Source organism: Aotus nancymaae, unplaced genomic scaffold (assembly GCF_030222135.1).
Source record: "Aotus nancymaae isolate 86718 unplaced genomic scaffold, 86718_ANA_hifiasm-v0.15.2.pri h1tg000089l, whole genome shotgun sequence".
Lineage (NCBI taxonomy): Eukaryota > Metazoa > Chordata > Mammalia > Primates > Aotidae > Aotus > Aotus nancymaae.
This window is the reverse complement of record NW_026988504.1, coordinates 19324490-19341145: the sequence shown is the minus strand read 5'-3', so window position 1 is coordinate 19341145 and position 16656 is coordinate 19324490. Positions and strand designations below refer to the sequence as shown.

Here is a 16656-nt window from a genome sequence, read left to right as displayed (position 1 = left end):
GTACTCATATATTTTGGGTTTCTGTGGCTGTGTTACTGGGGAGCTGTCCAGTTGAAACAAGATGTTTACTTAAGCCACACCCAGCAGATTCAGCTTTTTAATGTGTTGGGGCCACTATTTTAATCCTGTGCTGATTTGTAACCATCATCTGTTGGATGCCCTTGAGTTGCAAAAAGAAAGAAAATACTAGATTCACAGATTTTAGCTTAATATGTTTTTGAATATCTGAGTTGCTGTATTAGCACAGAGGAGCAGTATTTAAGTTGGTAGCATTTATCTCTGGAAGAGAGAGAATATGTGTATGGTTTCATTACAAGTGTAATGCAAGTATGCTGATCATATAGCTAACAATGCTGCTGGTATATTATTTTGGTTAGTATTGTGGGTAGTAAATTGAAGGATGACATTTAGAGTTCAGATTTTCTTATTTGAGAAAATAGTTGTCCAAACATTTTAAATACTTAATTTTTTTGTGCTTTCAAAAGATTTGGAAAAGATTCAACCTGAGCTTAAAAATGTATGATGTTTTATTCCATGCTAAAGACATTTTGTATGTGATAAGAATTAACAACTCTGTGACTGTCTGCCACTGTGTTGGATTACCTTACCCACCTTACTGTAGACAAAAATATTAAGGAATCAGCAATAATCCTAGTAGTCTCCATAGTACTCATATTGTATATTTTCAGAAACTCTTTTTTGTAGCCAAAGCAAATTCTGTGTTCTCCCCAAAAAGAAAAATTAAAAACAAATCTCTCATCTGTACTATATTTCTTTGATTTTATTGAATAACACACAAGAATAATAAGAGATTTTTTTGGTCAAGTTTAGTGACAATAGCTAACTACAGATTGAAATATACTATATTATTGAAATGTTTCATGGATCTAAAATGTTATATAACCCTGATGGAATGTTGCAGATGAAACAAAGAAATCTGATTGGTTCCTCACAAGATACAGCAGCCTTCGAATCCATTCTAACCAGAGGCTTTTACAGCAGCCTGGGTGATTAGTATCACATAAAAACAAAAATGCCTTGGAGAAAGGAAGGGATTTGGAAAAGAAAATGAAGTCGCTAAAGCACTTCAGTAATCTTAATCACTGAACTTTTTTTTAAGCATCTTTTCTAATTTTTATTTTTTGCTTTGCTTGTTGTTACTTAATGGGAGTGTTATATTCTATCAAGTTAAAGAACTTTCTAAGTAGTATTCTGTAGTGAACTAGAAGTGTCTCTAAAAAGTTCTATGTTAAGTGATAGAATGGGTTAATGAATAACATAATTACAGAACATTAATTAAATATGGATGAGTGGGACTTGTTGGGGGAAGGAGACGGATGTGATGGAAAAGAGTTCTGAAGAACAGGACACTAACTCTTTGGTCCCACCCTTCCCCATCATATTAAAATTGCATTAGATAATTTGTCATCTAAGACTTTATGATGCTTGGTGAGGGCACATTGTTATTGACACTCAAACAGCAGGATGCTGCAAGTCAGAACAGGTAGAAAATTGTTTGCTGTCTGCCAGCTATTAGAAATATCCTTGAGATGTGAGAATAATGTATGTTAGCTTTTACGATTTTATTGTTCTTGGCTAGATAGTCTGCTGGAATATAGTTGCAAATTATAGTACGAAATGTGCAACCTTTCTGTGCTTTTACAGAAAATATTTAAAATATGCCTGTGCTTTATTCTATTAATATTGGAAAATTCTTAAATGGTAATAGGTCAACTTCAATTATAGGATTTGGGGGAGGGAAAGTTACTGTGAGCAGGAATGAGCATTTATATTAAGAGAATGAATAATATTGAAAGGAAGCAGAGAAGCATCATAAAATAAAGCATATCAAAGAAAAAATATACATATATCCTGATAGAAATTAACTATGTTTTGTAGGTTCTGTTTCTGTACTTATTTTCTAAGTTATCCGATATGCTAATAGAGGCAGGCTGAAGGCAGCTGGCTGCAAGTGTTACAAGCTGAAAACAAAATGGCTGGCAAAGATTAGTACTGTAAATTTGCAATACAGAGCTGGATACATTTAAGATATCTTTTGTTGAAAGAGTGTTAAAAAGTTAAATGATCAGGGAATGACTGTTATATGAGCTATTTTTGACAAGAAACATTTTATTAAAGAAAATGTACATTGATTATAGCATGAAAACAAAAGGTTTTACACTCTAAATGCACTAACTCATTTTCAACTAAGCAATAAAAAACTCTTGTTAGTATTTATTTAGCCATCATTTTCTTTGTAATTTTAAGACCCAAGTAGTTTCTGAGGATATTATTTATGAATCTTTCAGATTAACAGTGTGGTTAAGGGTAGAAGAAATTAACAGTGAAGAATTTGTTACATTCTTGGAATGGGGAGGTGGAATTGAGAGATAAGTTTCTGGGAGTTTTATGTATTTTTTTAATCTGCTAGACTAGCCTACATTAAGGATGGAAGAAATAGAGTAAGTGGAAAACTTAGAGATAAGAATGAAAATATACTTTACAAAGTAACATCCATATATCTGTATTTTATTTTATTTTTATTCTCTATTAGAGACCTGCTCATAAAAACATTTATATTTTAGAAAAGCTTTTTCTCTATATAACCATAACCTACTTCCATTGATTTTTAGCAATTGTTGAAAGATTACATGACATGAAAATTGTTGATAGCCTTGGTTAGATTGAGAAATAGTTTCAGGAATTAATTACTTAAGTAGCTTGAAGACAGCACGTACATTCACGTATCTATCTGTCACATTATAAAGGCTATGTACTTTAAGAGGCCAAAAATGTAAATTTGTTATTGCCACTTCTCTAGCACATAGTATAATGCTCTATCACTTAATGAGTTCCCAGTAATTGATGTACAAATAATAATCACAAACGTGTGTGTGTAAGTACACACATATATATATGCATACATACATACATACATAAACCCATACATAATTATGCTGATTTAATTTTCACAACCTTGTGGAATAAATTCTATTATTTTACTCATTTAACAGATGAAAAAACTGAGGTAGAGAGTAAGAGGTTAAGTAACTTGACCAAAATCATACAGTAAATGGTGGAATCTGGACTTGTACTCTTGTACTTTGAACTCTTTCATAATCTTTTTCTCTAGTAATTGAAAATTAAGCTGTATTAACATTCAACAGTATCTTTAGCCCTCAGGAGCATACTACACACACACACACACACACGCGCGTGCACATATATATTCACACATATATCCGTGTATATATATATATATATACACACGCACACACAAACACACATATATATCTGTATATATGTGTGTATATATACGTATGTGTGTGCGTGTATATCCATATATATGTGTGTATATATACGTGTGTGTGTGTGTGTATGTATATATTCTGGCAGAAACTGCAAAACAGAAAATCTTTCTGCTACATCTTTAAAAATTGCTTTAACTGATGTTTTGTTTTCTAAAATCCTTTTTCAATCATTTAGCTGTAGCTGATGACCATTATCATCAACTAATGCAGATGTACATTTAAAAGCAGTTTAAAAGCCCATAGCAAGTATATACAGGAAACAGTTTGAAAAATGTATGAAGTTTCCTATACTCCCCAAAATGGCTGCCAACATCTGTCAGTCATCAAGTCCAGTTGATTAAAACTTCTGAATATTTCTGAACTTTGTCTTCTCTTTACCTGTTCGTTCTCATTTCTTCAGGATCTCATCTCACATAAATACTGTGTCTACAATCTCAGTACCCTTTAGTTCATTCTCTGTTTTGCTGTAAGAATGAATTTTCTTAAATGTTCATCTGATTTTTCTAAAATGTAAATCCCATTCTTTTTCCAAATAAAGCATAGCTTGGTGTTTTACTAGTTCTCATTGCTATAACTATATCCTAACACACATGCACACAGACATAGATAATATATAGACAAGACAGATTTTCAAATTTGGTTTAAAAAGATTAATATTTGAATCTCCTTTATCAGAGATGAAAATTCCCAGTATAAATGTGTCCATGAACGATTTTTAGTTTAGTATTGTGTGTTTTAAAATATAATAAGTAGTATCATTTCTATATCATTCTGCAACTTGCTATTTTGCCCTTGTTAGAACCTAGTTTCTTTTATGTATTGTATAGTATTCAATTTTATGAGCTTATTTCTTCCATCCATTTCCCTCCTAATATGAATTTGAGTTTTCTGTTTTGTGTATGTGTGTGATCACAAATAATGTTCCAGTGAATATCCTTACCTGCACAGTAGAGTTTTTCTAGGTGCTCTACCTAGAAATGGACATGCAAATGTAGGTTATTTGCATTTTTAGGTTATTTGCATTATTACTTTCACTACATGATTTCACTACTTTGTCACTATACCAATTTGTATTCTTAGAAGTGTTTGAGAGTTTTTGTTTTGCCCTGTCCAATAGTCATATGGTCAGATTTCTTCCTTTTTCTCAATCTGGTAGGAGAAAGGTAATGTCCTAGTGATTTAATTTGTTTCCTTAATTTCTAGTGACGTTGAACATCTTTTCATATGTTTTATGGACCTTTAGAGTTCCTCATTTGTTAATAACCTCTTTATATCCTTTATGCATTTTTCTGTTAGATTATTTATCTTTTATTGATTTATAGAAATTCTTTATGTACTCCGGACAGGTTCAGTAAACTGTGTAGCCCATGGGCCAAATCCAGCCTGCCACCTGTTCTGTGTGGCCTGTGAGCTAAGGATGGCTTTTCCATTTATTTTCCAATCATTCTGAAAAAAAAGGAGAATAAAATGTTACAACCTATGAACATTATAGGAAATTCAAATCTCAGTGTTCTTGAATAGTTTTAGTGGGATACAGACACACTCATTTATTTACATATTGTGTGTGCCTGCTTTTGCACCACAGTGGCAGAGTTGAGTAGTCGTGGCAGAGAGCATATGGTCTGCAAAGTCTAAAATATTTACTCTCTTTGTAGAAAAAGTTGGCAGACCCTTGTTTTAGATTGATCCTTAGTCTGTGACATTTATAACAGATATCTTCTGTCAGTCTGTACCCTGTCTTAAAACGTTGCCTTTAGTTTTAGGAGCGAAACTCCAAACTTCTGTTAAATAGAAGTTTGAAATTTTAATTTATTCAAATCAATCATTCTTTTTTATACTACATGTTATTTCAGGAATCTTTCTTTACTCAGAGACCACAAATACATTCTCCTAGATTTTCTTGAAATAGTTTTGAAGTTTTGTTTTTCATTTCCATATGTTTAATACATTTGAATTTTTTTCCTTTTATTATTTTGGTAAGAGGGTTATGGTATAAGAAAAGAGTCTACTTTTTTTGTCTCGTGGAGAAAGCCATTTTCCCCACCACATTTGTTGTTGAATAGTCATTTCTTTCTCCAGTGGTTTATCATGCCAGCTTTCTCACGTACAAAGAATCATATGAGTCTTTACTGGGTTCTTTATTCAGTTCTTTCCATATTTTTTTTATTTAAAAAATTATTTTTAGAAAGTAGAGATAGGGGTCTCACTATAATGCCTAGGCTGGTCCCGAACTCCTGGGCCCAAGTGATCTTCCCACATTAGCCTCCCAAGTAGCTGGGACTATAGGCACACACCATCATGCCTGGCTTCTTTCTTTATTCTTTGATTAAATATTTCCATATTCTGTTTGGTTGTAATGATTCCTGTTATCTAACTACTTAATCACTGTAATCACTTTTCCTCCTTCCTTGGGAGAAAAATACAAAATATAACACTCAAGAACTTTACTAATGATAAGTTTAGGGAAAGGAATATTGTTTTGAAATTTTGTATATTGCATATACAAAGGTCATACTGTTATCTTTAATAAATTCCTTAACATATTTTGATCTCAAATTTCTAGTTTCATCGTCATTATTTATTATAATCGAGTAATGCAGTACAGATTAGGTGCCCACAAGTGCATGGTATTGTGCGAAGTACTTTAAAAAACATTTATGTATAACCAGTAAAGACAAAGTCTTACTTAGGCGTAATGGGATGAATAAAGTATAATTTATTTGAAAAAACAAAATTGAGGAATATTTAGATAATATATGATTATTTGGCTTTGTGTTACTTTGATTTTCCAATGAGTGTCTATATATTTAAACTTATAGTCAAAACAGAAGGAGGTTGTGTTTTTTTCTTGGAAGTGAAATGGAGAAGGGAAGATAGGATTTTTAGTCTGTCAGTAGCTGTCGTTCTGCATAGAGAGTAAGAGGTTTCTTGTGAGCCATGTCACAAAATAAAAATAGGCTGTTACTAATGTCTTTTGAAATGTTTATATCCTCATATATGAAGTCAGGGATTTTAGGTGAAAACTGTTTTATCCTTACTCCTCAGGTATATAGTAGTTGTTTTTCAGGTGTCTGATTTAGACATCTGAAGGTAGGGATCAGAGACTGAAAGAAAGCCAATATTAGAAAAAGTGGGTATGATTAGAAATTAAGCTGGAGAAGCAGAGCCTTGTAGATTGTGTTAAATTTTATATCTTCTGATGGGAGGACATTTAAACATTCTAAGTATAAAGTGAGGTTACTATTAGATTTGCATTTCTAAATGATTACTCGGCTATTTGTGGATATTTGTTGAGAAGAGGATGGATATGGGGTGGATGCAGGTTGGAGATGGAGACAAGTGGATGGACTCAAGACATTTAGGAGGGAAAATCAACAATATTTGATGATGAATTCATTGAGATGGGGAGCTCTGGTGGAGAGGATCAGGTTTGAAGGGATGAAGGGAAGTTTAGAATTTCATGTTTCAGTAGTTTGAGTTTGAGGTATATTTGAGACATCCAAGTGGGTATTTCAAAAATGCAATTGTTATATAGACAGACTGTTCCAATTTATAGACAAATAAATGAATAGGGGCTCCCTAGTGTAATAATGGATTTAAAAATATATAGAGGAAGAAAGATATATTTTCTTCATTCATTGCTAGGTTCATGACTGACACCCCTATAACAAAAGACAGATTTGTTAACAATAAAAAAAAGCATACAAATTTACTTAATGAATTTTATGTGGCACTGGAGCCTTCATAAGGAAATGAAGACCTGAAGAAATGGGTAAATCTGTGTATTTTTTATGTTAGATTTGATGAAGTGGATAGCTGTGAAGAAGTATGACTGGACAAAAAAGTATAAGTTTATGATAGTAAACTGGGGGTGGGGTGTGGAGGGGCTTAGCAAGACCTTTTATTAAGATTCTTTTCTGTATCCCTCTGTCTTCAGTGATAAAGATGTTTCTTTCTTCCAGGTGTAGGTAGGACCTCTTGAATGAGGGTCTTATGACCTGCTTTAGGAGAAGAGTGAAAAATCCTTTCTAGGTGTTAGGATTATGCTTTAGGAAGAAGCGCGAGGGGAGGGTGAGAGTGATCTTTCTGATGCCATGGTGCTGTGTTTTGAGATACCACGTTCTGAACTCCATCAAGTGAAACATAAATATTTGGGTTGAGAATTGAGAATTATTGCAGAACTCCAGTTTGAGAACATCTTATTTGGTTTTTGAAAAAAGAAAAAGGGTTAGACAGTTTCACTTCTGACTAAGTGAATGTTTCCCTCCATCTAGCGCAAGACCTGGAATTAATGAGGTAATAAGTAGGGTGGTTACACATTAAGTCTTAAATCCATCTTGATTTGATTTTTGTATATGGTGTAAGGAAGGATTTCAGTTTCAGTCCTCTGCATATGGCTAGCCAGTTATCCCAGTACCATTTATTGAATAGGGAGTTCTTTCACCATTGCTTGTTTTTGTGAGCTTTGTTGAAGATCAGATGGTTGTAGATGCAGAGCCTTCTTTCTGGGCTCTATATTCTGTTCCATTGGAGCTGGAGGCCATTATCCTCAGCAAACTGATGCAGGAACAGAAAACCAAGTGCTACATGTTCTCTCTTGTAAGTGGGAACTAAATGATGAGAACACATGAAGACAAAGAGGGGAACAACAGACACTAGGGCCTACTTGAGGGTGGGGGTGGGAGGGGGGAGAGGATCAGAAAAAATAACTATTGGTTACTAGCCTTGGTACCTGCATGACAAAACAATCTGTACACCAAACCCCTGTGACACAAGTTTACCTGTATAACAAACCTGTACATGTACATCTAAACAGAAAATAAAAGATAGAGTAAATCAACCCTCCACCTTCTGTTCTCTCTCTCTTTTTTTTTGAGGTAGAGTCTCTCTCTGTTGCCCAGGCTGGAGTGCAGTGGCACTATCTGGTCTCACTGCAACCTCCACCTCTCAGGTTCAAGTGATTCTCCTGCCTCAGCCTCCTGAGTAGCTGGGATTACAGGTGCACACCACCACATCCGACTAATTTTTTTATTTTTAGCAAAGATGGGGTTTCACAGTGTTGGTCAGGCTGGTCTCAAACTCCTGACCTTATGATCTGCCCGCCTCGGCCTCCCAAAGTACTGGGATTACAAGTGTGAGCCACCTTGCTGGGCCCATCTTCTGTTCTCTTAATGGCATTATAATCAAGCAACTGAAATTCTCAAATTTCCAAAGAATTCTGAGGCATCCAGAATTCCCTTCTTTCCTTCATTTTACTCATGCATATTAATTAATTCAACAGCTATTTTTTGAGTACCTTCTATGTGTCAGATACTATTCTAGGCATGGCTAATAAAGCATTGAACACAAAATTATTTGTCCTCATGGAATTTATATTCTAGTGGGGGAAGATGACCAGAATTAAGATGAATAGGTAAAATACAGAATATGTTAGTGATAAGTACTAAGGAGAAAAATAAAGCAAGGAAGAAGTGAAAAATGTATATCTGTGTGAATATGGTGGTGGTGGAGTACTATTTTAGAGTGATGAGGGAAGAAATCACTGGGGGGACAGTTATGTATCTACCCAAAGGGGATGCAGGAACAAGCTATGCTGACATCTGGGAGAAAAGTATTTCAGGCAGAGGCCTTGATACGAGTGTATTCTTAGAGTGTTTAAAGTACAATGAGGAGAGCCAGCATGCTTCAGAAAAGTCAGAGAGCAAGAGTGGTAGGAGATGATGTCAGAGAGGTAATAAGGCCCAGGTAATGTAGGGCCTTGATCTAAAGACTTTAACTTTTACTTACAATGAGAAACCTTTGGAGGGTTTTGAGGAGAAGACTTTCATGATCTGACTTGTGTTTAACAGAACCATTCTGGTTGCTCTGTTGAGAATAGATTGAAGCTGGGCTGGGATAGAAGCAGAGAAACCAGGTTAGTCATGAAGGTGGCTTGGACTCAGGGTGGAGGTAGCAGAGGGTGAGAAGTAGATTGGGTATATCATGTATAGCTGACAGGATTTACTTACGGATTGTATGTGCAGTGGGAGAGAAAAAGAGGAATTAAGGATGACTCCATGGTTTTTGGCTTATACAACCAAAAGAAAGGAGTTGCTATTTACAGAGATGAGGAAGACTATGAGAGGAGCAGGTTCCTGGAGGACTATTAGGACATGTTAAATTTTGAGATACCTGTGTGAGATGAAAGTGGAAATGAGGCTGGGCACAGTGGCTCATATATGTAATCCTAGCACTTTGGGAGGCTGAGATGTGTGAATCACTTCTGCCCGGGAGTTCGAGACCAGCCTGTACAACATAGCAAGACCCCATCTTAAAGGAGTCTTAAGAACCCCCAAAATAAAAATTAGCCAGACCTGGTGGTGTGCACCTACTCGGGAGGCTGAGGTGGGTAGATCACTTGAGCCTGGGAATTTGAGGCTTCACTGAGCCGTGATCATGCCCCAGCACTTCAGCCTGAGCGACGGATCAAGACCCTGTTTCAAAAAAAAAAAGAAAATGAAAACGTAGGGTAGGCAACTCCATGAATATGAATTTCATGGATGAGGCCCAGATTAGAGATATAAATTTGGGAACCATCAGCATAGATGAAACATAAAACCATGAGTCCATTTGAGATAACCAATGAAATATATATGGCAAATAATACAGATTATAAAGTAAGCCCTGGGGCACTCTATCATATAGAGAGTGGGGAGATGAGAAAGAATAAGCCAAGGAGACAGAAGGAGTCCGAAGACAGGAGCAAAACCAGGCAAGTGTGGCATCTTGGAAATCAAGTGAAGAGAAGACTTCAAGAAAGAAATAATTAACTACATAAAACATTAACTACATCAAATGTTGATAAGTCCAAAAATTAAACTAAGAACTGACTGTTGGACTTAACAGTGAACTTTATCAGAGATTTTGGTACTTGTGGATTACCTGGAATGGTAGGATCAAAAGCCTCATGAGAGTGGATTTAAAGAAGAAAGGAAAAAGAAATTGATGGCGGCAATTAGAAATGACTCTTTCAAATGAGTACAGTCTTTGCAATTCTGTGTCCTAAATATTTGACTAGTCTAACCTTTTCTTCTTATTTTCAGTGTTAGTGCATTTATTTAGGTTTCCCTTTCCTTTGAGCTTATGGCAGTGATCTCTTTACTTTTAGGCCATGGCCTACACCACTGACTTATATATACTTGCCAAGGTTATCTTTTGAAAACACCAGTCAGGTCATGCCACTCCCTTGCATAAATAATGTCCTTTATTTTCTTCCCTACACTTATAGCATAAAGTTCAAATTGATCATCATGAATAATGTTTATGCCTTTTGTGATTATGTTTTTTATGATTATGCCTCTGCCTACTTTTCTAGTTTCCTATCCTGCTTCTTGTCCATACTTTCTGTGTTCTAGTTACACCGAACTTTTTAGATTTCTCTAAGTGACATTCACTTTCATTTGTGTCTTTGGAAATAAAATCTGGTACTGTTCCTGAAAACCCTAGCTCAAACTTGAGAAGTTGTGGCTTCCCTGAGATATAGGTTAATGTGAAGAAGGCAGAGGCTGTTCTAGCTTTTGGAGTCTTAGGAAAATGTTTTATTATTTAGTTAATTTGTTCATTTATTTATCTTTGGTTTTATCTGTTGAAACTAGATGTTGAGGAGGATACACATGAATCTCACTCTTTGTTGCGCATAGACTGATGCAGGAATCCATGGATCAGTCAAACAATTCATAAATTAAACTCTATTACAGATATGTATGTATAAATGGTTCCCGACTTAGGATGGTTGAATTTAAATGATTTTTCAACTATAATGGTGGGAAAGTGATACATATATAGTAGAAACTATACTTTGAGTACCCATACAACCTTATTCTTTCACTCTCAGTACAGTCTTTAGTGGATTACATGAAATAGTCAATGCTTTATTAGAAAATAGTTTTATAATTTTAAAAATTTGTGTTAGATGATTTTGCTCAACTGTAGGCTAATGTCAATGTTATGAGTACATTTAAGGTAGAGTATGTTAAGCTATATGTTCTGTAGGTTAGGTGTATTATGTGTATTCTCAACTTAGGTTATGTGTATTCTATGTATTCTCAACACGGTATCTTCTACTTACAGTGCTTTATCAGGACATAACCCTGTTGTAAGGTGAGGAACATTTATATAGGAAAAAACATAGTGCACACCCTGTGGTTAAGGCAGGACTATTGTATGAATAACGTGCTGAAGAAGCACAGAAGAGAGAACAGTTCTTTCTGGTAGGCATCCAGAAAGTCTGTGTAGGAAGAGGAATGATCTTCCAGTAAAAGGATCTTATTGTTGATCATGGATATGATAGATGAAGATTCCATTTATTTAATATGTACTTACTTTGTGCCAGATGTCATGCTGTGTTTTATGAATGTTACTGCATTTGTTTCTCACAACAACCACATAGAGCATTCTGATAACAATTTCACAGTTAAGGAAACTGAGGTTCAGAGAATTTAATTATTTTCCTAAAGTCATATAAATAGTAAGAGTTCAAAAATTGAGTCTATCTCAACTCTGCTAGACACCAAGCACTGTTTGTACATATTGGATATAATTTCATTATACAGTTAAGTGGAGGGAGTTACATTTTATGCATAGGAAAGAGCATAAATTGGAGGCCTTATAGTATGTTTCCTTTTTGAATATCATCCAGTAGTTTCACACTGCTGTAGTATAGAGGAGTATACTGTTTAGGATTTTTATGGTTGCAAGTAACAGAAAATTTGACTCAGACTTGTTTGATATAAGGGGTTAGCAAACTTTTCCTGTAAAGTACTAGGTAGTATCCTATGGTTTATTCCCTCTTGGTTACAAGATAGCAGCTAGCGTATTCAAGGGCTCCATTGGTCTTTTTCCATATTTAGGGAGATTCAACATTTTTTCCAGAAGTTCTCTCTAATCTCTTGAACTTAATCCCATCTCTATTACAACTACTGAACTCTGCCATTGCAACACAAATGCAGCCATAAACTGTATGTAAACCACTTGTTTACTTTTATGACTGGGTACTAATAAAATGTTATGGACACTAAAAATTTGAATTTCGTATATTTTTTGAGTCACAAAATATTATTTCAATTATTTTCAGTCATTTAAAAATGTAAAAACTATCCTGAGCTCTCCAGCCATGCAAAAATAGGTGGCAGGGCAGATTTGGCTTGCAGGAATGTGTTGACCTCTGGCCTGACAGGATCAAATTCACGCATAACAATATTAATGTTAAACGTAAATGGGCTAAATGCCCCAATTAAAAGGCACAGACTGGCAAATTGTATAAAGAGTCAAGACCCATCGGTGTGCTGTATTCAGGAGACCCATCTCACATGCAAAGACACACAGGCTCAAAATATAGGGGTGGAAGAGTTTTTACCAAGCAAATGGAAAGCCAAAGAAAAGCAGGGGTTGCAGTCCTAGTCTCTGATAAACCAGTTTTAGGTTCATTCCATGTCTTTGCTATTGTGCACAGTGTATGTATGTGTATCATACATACACATGTATGATAATGATCATACATGTTTTTGTGTCTTTATGGTAGAACAGTTCTTTTGGGTATAAACCCAGTAGTGGGATTGCTGGGTTGAATAGTGATTCTGTTTTTAGCTCTTTGAGGAATTGGCACACTTCTTTCCACAATGGGTGAACTGAATACATTCTCACCAACAGTGTGTAAGCGTTACCTTTTCTCCACAATTTGCCAGTATCTGTTTTTTTTTGTTTTTTGTTTTTTGTTTTTGACTTTTTTAATATTAGCCATTCTGACTGGTGTGAGATGGCATCTCATTATGGTTTTGGTTTGCATTCTCCAATGATCAGTGATATTGAGCTTTTTTTTTTCCAAATGCTTGTTGGCCACATAGGTATGTTTTCTTTTGAAAAATGTTGATTCATGTCCTTTGCCCACATTTTATTGGGGTTGTTTAGTTTTTTACATTTCTTAGAGATGCCAGATATTTGAACCTTTGTCAGATGCATAGTTTGCAAAAATTTTCTCCCATTTTTTAGATTGTCTGTTTATTCTGTTGATGGTTTCTTTTGCTATCCAGAAGCTCTTCTGTTTCATTAGATCTCATTTGTCAATTTTTGCTTTTGTTGCGATTGCTTTTGGTGTCTTTGCCATGAAATCTTTGCCAGTTCCTATGTCCAGAATGGGATCGTGTAGGTTGTCTTCTAGGGTTTTTATGGTTTTGGGTTTTACATTTAAGTCTTTACTCATCTTGAATTGATTTTTGTATATGGTGTAAGTAAGGGGTCCAGTTTCAGGCTTCTGCATAGGGCTAGTCAGTTACCCCAGCACCAATTATTGAATAGGGCATCCTTTCCCCATTGCTTGTTTTTGTTAGCTTTGTTGAACATCAGATGGTTGTAGGTATGTGGCCTTATTTCTGGATTCTCTATTCTCTTCTATTGGTCTGTGTGTCTGTTTTTGTATCCATTTTTGTGACTGATTTTGCATGCTGTTTTGGTTAATGAAGCCCTGTAGTATAGTTTGAAGTCAGGTAACATGATGCCTTTGATATTTTTGCTTAGGATTTGCCTTGGCTATTTGGGCTCTTTTTGGGTTTCATATGAATTTTAAAATAGTTGTTTTTTTTTTTCTAGTTCTGTGAAGAATGTCATTGGTAGTTTGATAGGAATAGCATTGAATCTATAAATTGCTCTGGGCAGTATAGCCATTTTAATGATAACTGATTTTTCTGATCCATGAGCCTGGGATGTTTTTCCTTTGTTTGTAGCATCTCTTTGATTTCTTTGAGAATTAATAATTTTCATTGTTTTTAAAAAATCTGTTAAAGAGATCTGGGTCATTTGAATTGTAGAATTTCCTTCAGTCTGAATTTTGTTGTTTGTGTACTCAGACACAACTCAACATTTTGGCCTTTTTTTTTTTTCTTGAAGATCAGTGGCTGGATTTTGTTGACTATGTACTCAGGAACAATTAAACATTTTCTTCTGTACTTTGTTTTTCCTGAAAATTGACAGCTGTATTCAGAAGTTTGACCAGATTCAGATTTGGTAACTTTGGCAAAGCTGTAGTTGTGTTCCTGTCATCACTTGTTTTTACTCTCTTTTGATGTTTTTAGCCACTGATCCCCACTGCCTATATAGCTATTAATTCATTGCAAGTTGCACAATGGTGATTTCTAATTCCATCTTTTGTGTCCTGCTTGTTATCGGAAATAATTTTTAGGGGGATCCCTCTTATGTATCCTCTGGCTACTAGTAATATAGATAAGGCAGAATCAATGCTTGATTTCTTTTCATCTTCCCATTTTTCAAGATATTTGGTTTCCTTTCAACCTCAGAATGTGACCAGTTAATGTTTTGTCTTGTTTTGTTTAGTTTTTGTTTTCTTTAAGCATTTTATGATTTCCTGGCCAGTGAGAGCCTCTTCAGTAACCTTTTTGACATGACATAGTTGAGAATAGTCTTGACAGTTTCCTTACTATTGGGTATGTCAGATGTTCCAGGTTCGTCTAGTACATTTCCTTTTCAGACTAGCTAGTTCTTTAAGAAGTCTGGGTTTCTTTTAACGAAGAATGGCATTTCAAGATCACAACCTGAGCACTAGAGATGTTCACTGCTACTGGATCAGTCTGTTTGTAGGCGTTTTCAGTGGACAGTTAGGATATACCTGTGATTTATAAGATTGTATTAATGTTTCCAATATAGATTCAGTATTACAGAATTTTTACTGCACTTCTGTACTACGTTCATAGTTCCTTTTTTCAACACTGAGAATTCTGGTTCATAAAGGAAGATAGAATTAGTGTGTCCCATAATTACTTGCTTTCTCCCCCTTATATATAGAGCGGCCTGAGAATATTACCACCACCAATTACTGAAATCAGTTAATTTTTTTTGTTTTTCATGCTGTCTCTATTCTTCCCCCATTCATTTATGGTTGTACTCTACCTGTATTGTCAGATCATGTAGTGATTATATACTACAATCTCTCTCTTTAAAAGTCCTCATTTAATCTTAATTCTGGAAATAACTGCATGTTTAATCTCACCACTAGTCCTTGTTTTGATGTCTTTCTAGTTACTCCGGTGGCTTAAAGTTCTTTTTCTAGTGGAACTAGGAAGAGCTAATGAGAACGATATACGCTGAGTTTTTACATGTTGATAGCAGTTTGTCTTTACCCCTTATACTTAAAGCAAAGTTTTACTGAATGTAAAATATTTAGCTCAGATGCTTTTTGTATTTTAAATATCTTGTTCCATTTTATTCTGTTTCTTTTTCTTTATAAATCACATTATGGAAACAGAGTGTGATGGCGTGTGCCTGCAGTCCCAGCTACGTGGAAGGTGGAGGCTCTTCTTGAGCCCAGGAGTTTGAGACCAGAGTGAACAGTGTAGCAAGATCCTGTCTCAAAATAAATAAATTTAATTAAAATTTAAAAGATTGTGGCCGGGCACGGTGGCTCATGCCTGTAATCCCAGCACTTTGGGAGGTTGAGGCAGGCGGGTTACCTGTGGTCAGAAATTCGAGACCAGCTTGACCAACATGGTAAAACCTCGTCTCTATTAAAAATATAAAAATTAGCCAGGTGTGGTGGCTGACTTCTGTAATCCCAGCTACTGGGAGGCTGAAACAGGAGAATTGCATGAATCCGGGAGGTGGAAGTTGCAGTGAGCCGAGATCATGCCATGCCATTGCACTCCAGCCTAGGTGACAAGAGTGAAACTCCATCTCAAAAAAAACAAAAACAAAAAAAGATGACATGATAGTTTTGCTTAAATGCTTAAAGGACCCCCGCCCTTTTAAAGTCCTGTAATTTTAGTAGAATTTAGTGCATTGATCTAAGTTGATAATGTCAAGTATACAGGGTACTCTTGAAATATATAGTTTCAAATATGTGTGTGTGTGTGTTTATCTTCCCATGTATATATGTGTGTATATATATATACACACACATATTAATATAAATACATATATAACCAGGTGTATATATACAAATATATACATATATAAAACACACATGTACATGCAGATTTTTTTTTCTGGAAAGGGATCTTGAATTATAGTTTTTCTGTTCTCTCACTTTGGTTTTCTTTAGAGATTCTTGTTTATCCTCATGCTGGACCATCTTTGCCTTTCTTCAGTATTTGTCACTTTCCTGCAAATCCTTTTTAATCCCTTTCTTCCTTCTTTATTTGTTAAAAGTTTGCCTCCCTTTAACCTATTTCTCTTAAAGTCATTTTGTTATGTTTGTTTGATCTTGTGTTTCTTCTAGTTTAGTCTTCATTACTGAAATGAATTTTATTTATAATTCTTTCCTGATTTCCATCTCTTCATTTCTGAGTTTTTCTGATTCTGA

At 35.1% G+C, this 16656-nt stretch overlaps 1 protein-coding gene across 10 annotated transcripts in view; it reads left to right on the top strand.

The window, feature by feature from the left end:
- The window catches only part of TANC2 (tetratricopeptide repeat, ankyrin repeat and coiled-coil containing 2), a 446013-nt gene that overhangs the window by 87536 nt on the left and 341821 nt on the right, over nucleotides 1-16656 (top strand). The window lies entirely within an intron of this gene.